Source organism: Phycodurus eques, chromosome 1, assembly GCF_024500275.1.
Source record: "Phycodurus eques isolate BA_2022a chromosome 1, UOR_Pequ_1.1, whole genome shotgun sequence".
Lineage (NCBI taxonomy): Eukaryota > Metazoa > Chordata > Actinopteri > Syngnathiformes > Syngnathidae > Phycodurus > Phycodurus eques.
The window spans coordinates 47908558-47917557 of record NC_084525.1 but is presented as its reverse complement, the minus strand read 5'-3'; positions in this window follow the sequence as shown (position 1 = coordinate 47917557).

Sequence of the window (9000 nt, the reverse complement as noted above, 5' to 3'; positions counted from 1 at the left end):
AGAGAGATATAAAAAGCTCCATCAAAATTGTGCGAGTCGCACAATTTACGTGCGTTGCCCGTCAAACCCTGCAAAGAAATGAATCCAAACCACTCAATAAAGCCATGACGCTCTTGTCTTTATAACATGGTAATAACGGCAAAGATACGCGCTAGTTCCTCATGAGCATAAAATGCAGGGAGGAAAAAAAGTTTTGAATGATCCAATTTCCCCTGGCTCTCTCTCTCTCTCTCTCTTTTCCCGTCAGCGTTATTTAGAGAGCTGCTGATGTTTTAATCATCGGAGAGGCCTCATTGTGATGTGCCGCCACCTCTGCGTTATCTAATTGTCTGGGGCCAGGCCGATCGCCCCGCGTCTGGAATGTAAATGAACTCGCGGCGGAGGAGGCCGTCGAGCCGAACGTGTCCCTATTCCGCCGTTCTGAGGACGCGTTGCAGCATTTGGAGACGAGAAACTGAGACGTATAATCTGACCTCCGCCTCTGATCGTCTCGATCCGCTCTTCCTGTTACGACGTAGCAAGATGCTAACCGTAATCAGAAAATAAACGGTCAGCACGGCCTCGCCGACTTCAATCATTTTACCGATTTCCTTGCAATTAGCCTTCACATAAGACGCAACCAAATGTCTTGACAGAAATTTCATTGAGACGTCTATTAAAAGCCTCATGGGTGACATTTAAGCGTGTGTGTGCGTGCGTGCGCACGCGAGCGCGTATAAACACCATCATAAGCAATTAACACATTCTTCGTCCAAAATCGATCGCTTTTAACGACTTGCGATCAATATTGTTCAACCATCTTCTCAGTTTAGGATAAAAGTAAAAAGAATCTATAATGCGCGCTCTCATTCTTCTTGGCGTGACCTTTCATGTCATCGCTGTTTGATCATGTCTTGTATTTGTCGTTCATTTGGTCTGACGCACACACACAAAAAAAAAGTACAAATGTACTCAAGTGCAAAAGTACTACAAAAGTAAAAAACTGACAAACAGACAAAAAAAACGCAGAATTGGAAAATGAAAACGGAAAATCATACGATGTTTGCCGGCACGAGACAAGTGATTGGCCGCGATCGTTCTCCAGCAAACGTTTCTTTCAATTAAGGCCACGGATGGAGAATATACAGTGTTGCTTCTTCGAACCTCCTGTTGCCATTTTTTTTCCCCGTCCCTGCGGGGTCGCTTCCCGAGATCTCAATTGATGAAGACTCCAACTGCCGTTTGACTTTGCCTCTTGCAATTATTATTATTATTATTTTTTTTTTTTTTAACTTCACGTCGTCATTCATAGCAGTTGGAAAACCTAACGCGCCTATTTGAGACTCAGTCAGCAGTAGAAAGTTGGAGTTCAAATGTAAAAAAAAAAAAAAAAAACGAAAAAAATCTCCTAAAGATTCCACCGAAGTACAGTCGTGAAGTATTTGTGCGCGGTTTTGAGAGCCACACCCCCCCGATGGCGACCTTATTGTCGGAGCGCGAGGTTACCTCATGGACTGACCCGCATTGAATTTGGCTTTTGGAAAGGCCCCCCTCATAAAAGGGTCTCCTTCGCTCAGTCCCCAAGCATGCATCGTTTTCTTTTTTCCTTTCCCAGAGCCCACAGGCTAAAATCCCCCCGCCCCCCCCCTCCCTCCCCTACCCATCGTATTCTGCAATGTTTTCATGGCAGCTTTACCCTGCTGCCTTTTATAAAGTTCATAGCCCTGCTCGGAGGCAAAGAGAGGAGAGAGAGAGAGAGAAAAGAAGAAACTGCAGTAAGGTAGGCTGACATCACAGTTACAACCCCCCCCCCCCCCACTTCTCCTTGAAAAATCAGGAGATTTGTTGCCTGGCACCGATTCTTCTCAGGGTTTGCGCCGATTTACAACATCTCAGCGTTGTCGCATTTAACAGCGTCATGTCATTTGTGCCAATTTGTCTTTTTATTTTTTTTGGAATGGCTGATTTCACATGAAATAAGGAAGGCACTTATTGGCAAATAGGAATCGAACGAGATCTTTCTCAGCCACGACACACTCCTGCAAAAAACGGTTGGCTAATCGCTGTGCCCTCGCTCAACTCGAGTTCGAACCTCAGCGGGGGTCTCTGCTTCCGTCGTATGAGGGAGCGTTGTCCTTCCGCCGGCGCACATTTCGGCACATGTACAGCAAGTCACCGCTGTGATCGCTGAACGGCGGGCCGGGCCATCCGGAGGCCAGCTGTCCTCTCAGCTGAGCGGACCGCGAGTTGATAAAGAGCATGACAACACGCGGTGGCAAGAGGATACCAAGCCAGGTCAAACGTGTACCGCGCAATAAAGATCACGGGGATAAACGTAAACATGTCTCGAATACAAAATCAACATTGCCCGCTTTTTTGTTCACGGAGAATATTTGTGTTCATCTTTAAGAGTTTTCTTGCTTTTGAATCGGTTGTTGTTCAGCTACGTAATCGTCAAGTGATTTGCTATACTGTACTGCTTATCTTGTTCGGGGTTCACGGGGCAGATGACTTCACCCGGGAGTCACCCGCCAGTCCGTCGCGGGGCACAGACAGAGACAACAACAGGCGGCACTCGCAATCGCGCCGTCGGCGACGAGCTAAAGGCAAACGACTCAACCGATCAGTGGCTTTCGGCTAATTAGAATAATCCTTTTCTATAATGTTATAAATGTGAAATCTAAAAGCGCTTCGCACGTGCGGGCAAATCTCAATGAACGTCACGAAAAATAGAAGCGCTCTAAATAGCAAGTACTCGTAGTACGCTGTCCTGATGAGAAAAAGTCAAGGCTGTCTTTTCGCAGACTGCGAATCTGCGGCGGAGCGCAAAAACTGCCGAATCCTGATTTTCGTAGACTCTCGAGGCGTGTTTGCCCATTTGGCATACCGGTCTGCGCCAAGTTGAGCGTTGACTTGTGTCCTTTGACATGCGCCAATTTGGTGGCAGAAAGTCGGTCTCAACCTTCGCCCGTTCCTCCCACGTCTAAACCTCGCAGGTGATCTAACGCGATTTTGGTGACTTTTATCGGGACGAAGGCAGACCGATTCTGAGCTCCGTGGACAAGCGTTGAGTTGTGCCCTTTGACATGCGCCAATTTGGTGGCAGAAAGTCGGTCTCAACCTTCGCCCGTTCCTCCCACGTCTAAACCTCGCAGGTGATCTAACGCGATTTTGGTGACTTTTATCGGGACGAAGGCAGACCGATTCTGAGCTCCGTGGACAAGCGTTGAGTTGTGTCCTTTGACATGCGCCAATTTGGTGGCAGAAAGTCGGTCTCAACCTTCGCCCGTTCCTCCCACGTCTAAACCTCGCAGGTGATCTAACGCGATTTTGGTGACTTTTATCGGGACGAAGGCAGACCGATTCTGAGCTCCGTGGACAAGCGTTGAGTTGTGTCCTTTGACATGCGCCAATTTGGTGGCAGAAAGTCGGTCTCAACCTTCGCCCGTTCCTCCCACGTCTAAACCTCGCAGGTGATCTAACGCGATTTTGGTGACTTTTATCGGGACGAAGGCAGACCGATTCTGAGCTCCGCGGACAAGCGTTGAGTTGTGTCCTTTGACATGCGCCAATTTGGTGGCAGAAAGTCGGTCTCAACCTTCGCCCGTTCCTCCCACGTCTAAACCTCGCAGGTGATCTAACGCGATTTTGGTGACTTTTATCGGGACGAAGGCAGACCGATTCTGAGCTCCGTGGACAAGCGTTGAGTTGTGCCCTTTGACATGCGCCAATTTGGTGGCAGAAAGTCGGTCTCAACCTTCGCCCGTTCCTCCCACGTCTAAACCTCGCAGGTGATCTAACGCGATTTTGGTGACTTTTATCGGGACGAAGGCAGACCGATTCTGAGCTCCGTGGACAAGCATTGAGTTGTGTCCTTTGACATGCGCCAATTTGGTGGCAGAAAGTCGGTCTCAACCTTCGCCCGTTCCTCCCACGTCTAAACCTCGCAGGTGATCTAACGCGATTTTGGTGACTTTTATCGGGACGAAGGCAGACCGATTCTGAGCTCCGTGGACAAGCGTTGAGTTGTGTCCTTTGACATGCGCCAATTTGGTGGCAGAAAGTCGGTCTCAACCTTCGCCCGTTCCTCCCACGTCTAAACCTCGCAGGTGATCTAACGCGATTTTGGTGACTTTTATCGGGACGAAGGCAGACCGATTCTGAGCTCCGCGGACAAGCGTTGAGTTGTGTCCTTTGACATGCGCCAATTTGGTGGCAGAAAGTCGGTCTAAACTTTCGCCCGTTCCTCCCACGTCTAAACCTCGCAGGTGATCTAACGCGATTTTGGTGACTTTTATCGGGACGAAGGCAGACCGATTCTGAGCTCCGTGGACATGTGTGCTAATTATTGTTCATCAACTGAATGACAGTAATATTTGAATATCACGGTTCGGTGCTGCTTCGCTTCCTCGGAGCCTGGACGCGTTGCTGTCGACGATGGGAAAATCAATTCTCAAGTTTATCGAGATATTTTGTGGAACAACTGAAGACCACCTGTCTGTCATCTGTCTGTAATACCGCATTTACGTCACGAAAGCATTCCTCCGTCGCAATATATTTAAAGTCACAAAAAGCCAACAGCATCAACGATGACAAAACAATTATTGCACGACGACTGAAGAACTTGTAGCCGAATCAAAAGCCTTTGAAAGCAACTCTAGATTTTAGAGCATTGGCTATGTCTGTATCGAGAAAAGGCTCATTTGTGGTCAAATGTAAATGATCATGAAAATAGAAATGACTGTACTCATCTCTGAACACACTCTTGTTTGAAATGAAGCTCGCTGCGGATTTGGACATTTATGCAAAAGTACTGCCATCTGCCGGCGAAGAGGGGAACGGCAAGTTGAAAATGGCCGATTTCTCAATTGGCTCGAATAACATTTTTGAGGCCTTCCCGTGTGCTGCTCCTCCTCGCCCAAAAAAAGATGCATTTCAGGTTCACCGCAGACCGCTGGCACAATGTCAACAGATGAACAGTGAAATAAATGCATCTTGAAATAGTCAAATGAATACATATTCAAATAATAATAATAATAATAAAGAATAATTCAATCCATAAATTCAATACATATTGAAATAATCACATACAAATTGAAATAAATGAAAATGGAAATAATTGAATAAATACTGAAATAATTGAACATTTCATGACATATATTGATTTGTTGGATGATGTGCAGTATTTATCTATTTAATTCGGCCACTGCTGGTCCTCCATAGGCGCGAATGTGAGTGTGAATGCTTGCTTGTGTATATCTGCACTGTGATTGGCTGGCGGCCGGTCCAGCGTGTACCCGGTTTCTGGCCCAAAGTCAGCTGAGGTCGGCTCCTGTTCAAGGTTTTGGTGCACTCTCTCAAACACCCTAAGAGGCCACAAGATGGCACCAAAACCCTGTGCAACCCGAAAGTAGTCATTGGTGTCAAGGAAGTACATATGCTTCAATGACATCTCAAGTAAGAGACTGACATGTTTGGATGTCGGGAAGGAGCTACATTTAGCCTGGGTCGTTGGTGGAAGTTCAAGTCGTCCCCACGTGTGTTGCATTTTTGTGGCACTGAGCAGCTAAACAAAGCTGAATCCAATTTTATTTGAAAAGGGAATGCCGTAAAACACATTTATGTCTCCGCCATTCGATCACGTGCTTGTATTCGTGTTTTTTTTACGGTATCAGCAGCAGAGGGCGGCGTAGATTTGCTTTTGTTTTTCACACATCGTGTACTGGATGTGTTTTCAGAGTGCACTGGGGGAAAAGAAAAAAAAGAAAAAAATAACTTAAAATAGCTTTTGTGCACTATTCTGATTTTGCACAATTCTCGGTGTCAGCCGTAAGTCAACACAGGCTCAATATCGATTGGTGGGCTCGTTAACGATTGCCCCGTCGCCATATTGGAAAGGTGGAGCCTGCATGCAGACTGGACTTACAGCGGAGTGGTCCACATTTAGCATGTCCTCCATTTAAAAATAAAAAAAATAAAAATAAAAAAAGCAATTGTAGAAGTCATCATTGTACTGTTTCTCATATTTCCTCCATGCAGATTTCTGACAACGTATGACAAGAGATGAAAACATTTTGCCCCAGAGCTGAACCGACCTGCTTCAAATCAAGAACCTTGTTTCATTTTGGACTGGCATTCGATTTAATATGGCCAAACAAGTTGATGTCGACTATATCAGTGCATTTTTCTTTTCAGTTTTCACGGTCAGAGTACACAAGATAGTTTCCATGGCAACTGTGGCTCCAACTGCGGAGCTGGCACGGAAACAAAACAAAGGATCAAGAAGAGAGTGTTGGGGGAGGGGGGGGGGGGGTCCTACAATCAGCTGATGCCATCCAGTGACTAATTAAACCTTGGGTGGCTGTGCATCAGTCGTCCAATGACCGATGGCTCCAATCCCGACTCTGACTGTCAAGATCAACGTGACAAAATCACAGAATGGGCGGAATGGGCAATTCAACCGGAGAACAACGCAACAAGCGTTCTGAAAATCGGAGAATGGGTTCCAGAGAAATAGAAAAAATCAAAATAAAAATACATTTTATAAAAGGCCTTTTGGGAAATGTTTTTTTTTGTGTGTGTGTATGGTATCACCTGTAGAAAATCTGGTGGGGGAAAAAAAAAATCAAATCAGAGTAAAACAGTATAACTTATTTCTCAACGTGTGTCTTCGACCCTTTGCTTTCCCGTTTGCGACTCGGGAAGCACTTCTGCAAGTGGCTGACAAGTTTGAGTTAAGAATATCCACCAATAAGCTCACTTGACAATAGGTAGTGGCTGATATTGAAAAAAAAAAAAAAAAAATACAAATCTCTAATTGTACCATAAAGAAAACTGTGGGAAAATGTGTTATGGCCTGAGGATACAAAGGTTGAACATTTGGCCATAATTCCAAAAGGTTTGTTGGGCGCGAGCAACACTGCTCTTTACCAAAACAACACCACGCCAGCAGGGAAGCATGGTGGTGGCAGCCTCAAGCTTTGGGGATGTTTTTCATGAGCTGGAACTGAGGTGAAAGGAATTACGAACAGTTCCAAATAGCTGTCGGTGTTAGCACAAAACCGTCAGGCTTCAGGTCAAAAGCAAAAAAAAAAAAAAAAAAAAAAAAAAAGCCTACTAGAACAGCTGGAGTATATTTTGTGCTACTCAGATTCACTGATTCCGATGGTGGCAGGTGTGTGCTGACTCACGTTAAAGATGAGTTTGAATGTTATTGGTTAATTCTGAAGACAGCCACATCCCAGTTACAAGAGGGTGTGCACACTTGTGCAACCACATTAACTCAGTCGGTTGTGTCCCCCAACCTCCCCCCACTCGAAAAGATTCACATGTTGTTGTTCAGGTTATAGATTTCATAAACGGTAGATGTTTTGAAACGATTTATCTTGGTCTCGTTTTGTCCCCTTTATTTTGTATTTATTTTTTTTAAAGCAGAGGTGTGCCGACTTTATATATGCGGCGCGCGCGTGACGGGATTCGACCCCTTGGCTCTCGCTTTGCATTTCCCAAGTTTATTTTCAACTCAAAGGAAGTGTGATTCGATGAAAGGAAACAGCGGGAGCACACTCGCCAACTAATCTAATCTTACCGAAAAAGTGCTTGAAAGGACCGAGCCAGGTCGTGAACAAGCATCTGCGAGCTGCGCTTGCCAGACATTTGAGCTGTCAGTGTGACACTGACAAGACAAAGCAGCTACTTCATGCCGAGCTTCCCTCGACCGCTAAGCCGACCTGTATAGCGCTCCGGAGATAGCGAGGGAATACGCCAGGAAAGGTGACGATGAGGGCTTTTCCGTAAACATCCGAACTAAACCTTCGCTACGTAAGATGTTACTTCTATAGCAAGTCAAGTCCGATTTTTGGGTTGGTTGGAGATGGAGAGACACGGGAGGGCGAGAACAACGAGCACAGCAACGGCCGTATCAACGACAGTAATGGTCCCGTGACGACGGCAGTAGCGACGATACTGCTCCGCTCTCAGCGTCCTTGCACTGGCCGATAACAAGCTGATAAATGGGAAGGCGCTTCTCTCGGAGCAGAGTGCACCAGCCGAGAGGGGGAAAGAATTTCCTCCCTGGGATGTCATTAAACGATCCTCCATATTTGGGTGACATCGAGCGTCGGGGTTTGCTGCATTGGTAACAGTCTATCCCGGGGTAACGACGATTCTAGAACGCTGAATAGAAACCTTCGTCGTGTTAGCAAAAACGTTTGAGAGTATTATATAGTCGGTGTGTTAAAAGAGTCACACGTTTCCAATTCTTGAGTGTGACGTCTCCTTTCTTGGTTTTTGGAGAGACCACAGCATGCTGGAAAAGTTCCCGTTGTAAAAGAAATGTTGAGCAAATGATGTCCTTATTCCAAATCTGCTTAGAAAACTCTGCAGGTCGTCCGGCCATGCCTGGAGCTTCCCCAGAAGCCATCTGCGAAAATGGAATCTCCTCCAGGGTGATGTCAGAGACCTGGGGTTCATGGTCCTTTTTTGGGGGGTCCAGATCGTTTCAGTTTCTCTTGTCCTAATCGAGTGTTCCTGTCTGCTCCCTATGCCTTTGTCTCTACCTTTTCTCGTCAGCCCCGCTACCCTGATGTCAACCAATCAGCTCTCTCCTCAGTCAGTTTGGATTTAGTTCCTTGGCTTTTCTTTCAGTTGTTCTCGTACATTTGAACTATGTCACGTGTCCTGTTATTTGGGACATCTGTGGCGTCGAGTCACTCTTTATTTTATCAAATTGTTCTATGCCTAGTACAATGACACATTAGTATCGAGTGTTGTATGGGGTCAGTCGTGCTACACCCTGCGAGGGAAGAACAGGACAAGATAGGACAGAACAGGACAAGACCAGGACAGAACAGGACAAGACCAGGACAGGAGGAGAAGCATGTACGACAGAGGCAGTAGACCCGGCTGCACTACTCAAGTGTGGTGGGAGTGGCTATGTTAATATAGATGTGTATATATATATATATGTATATATATATATATATATATATATATATATATATATATATATATATATATATA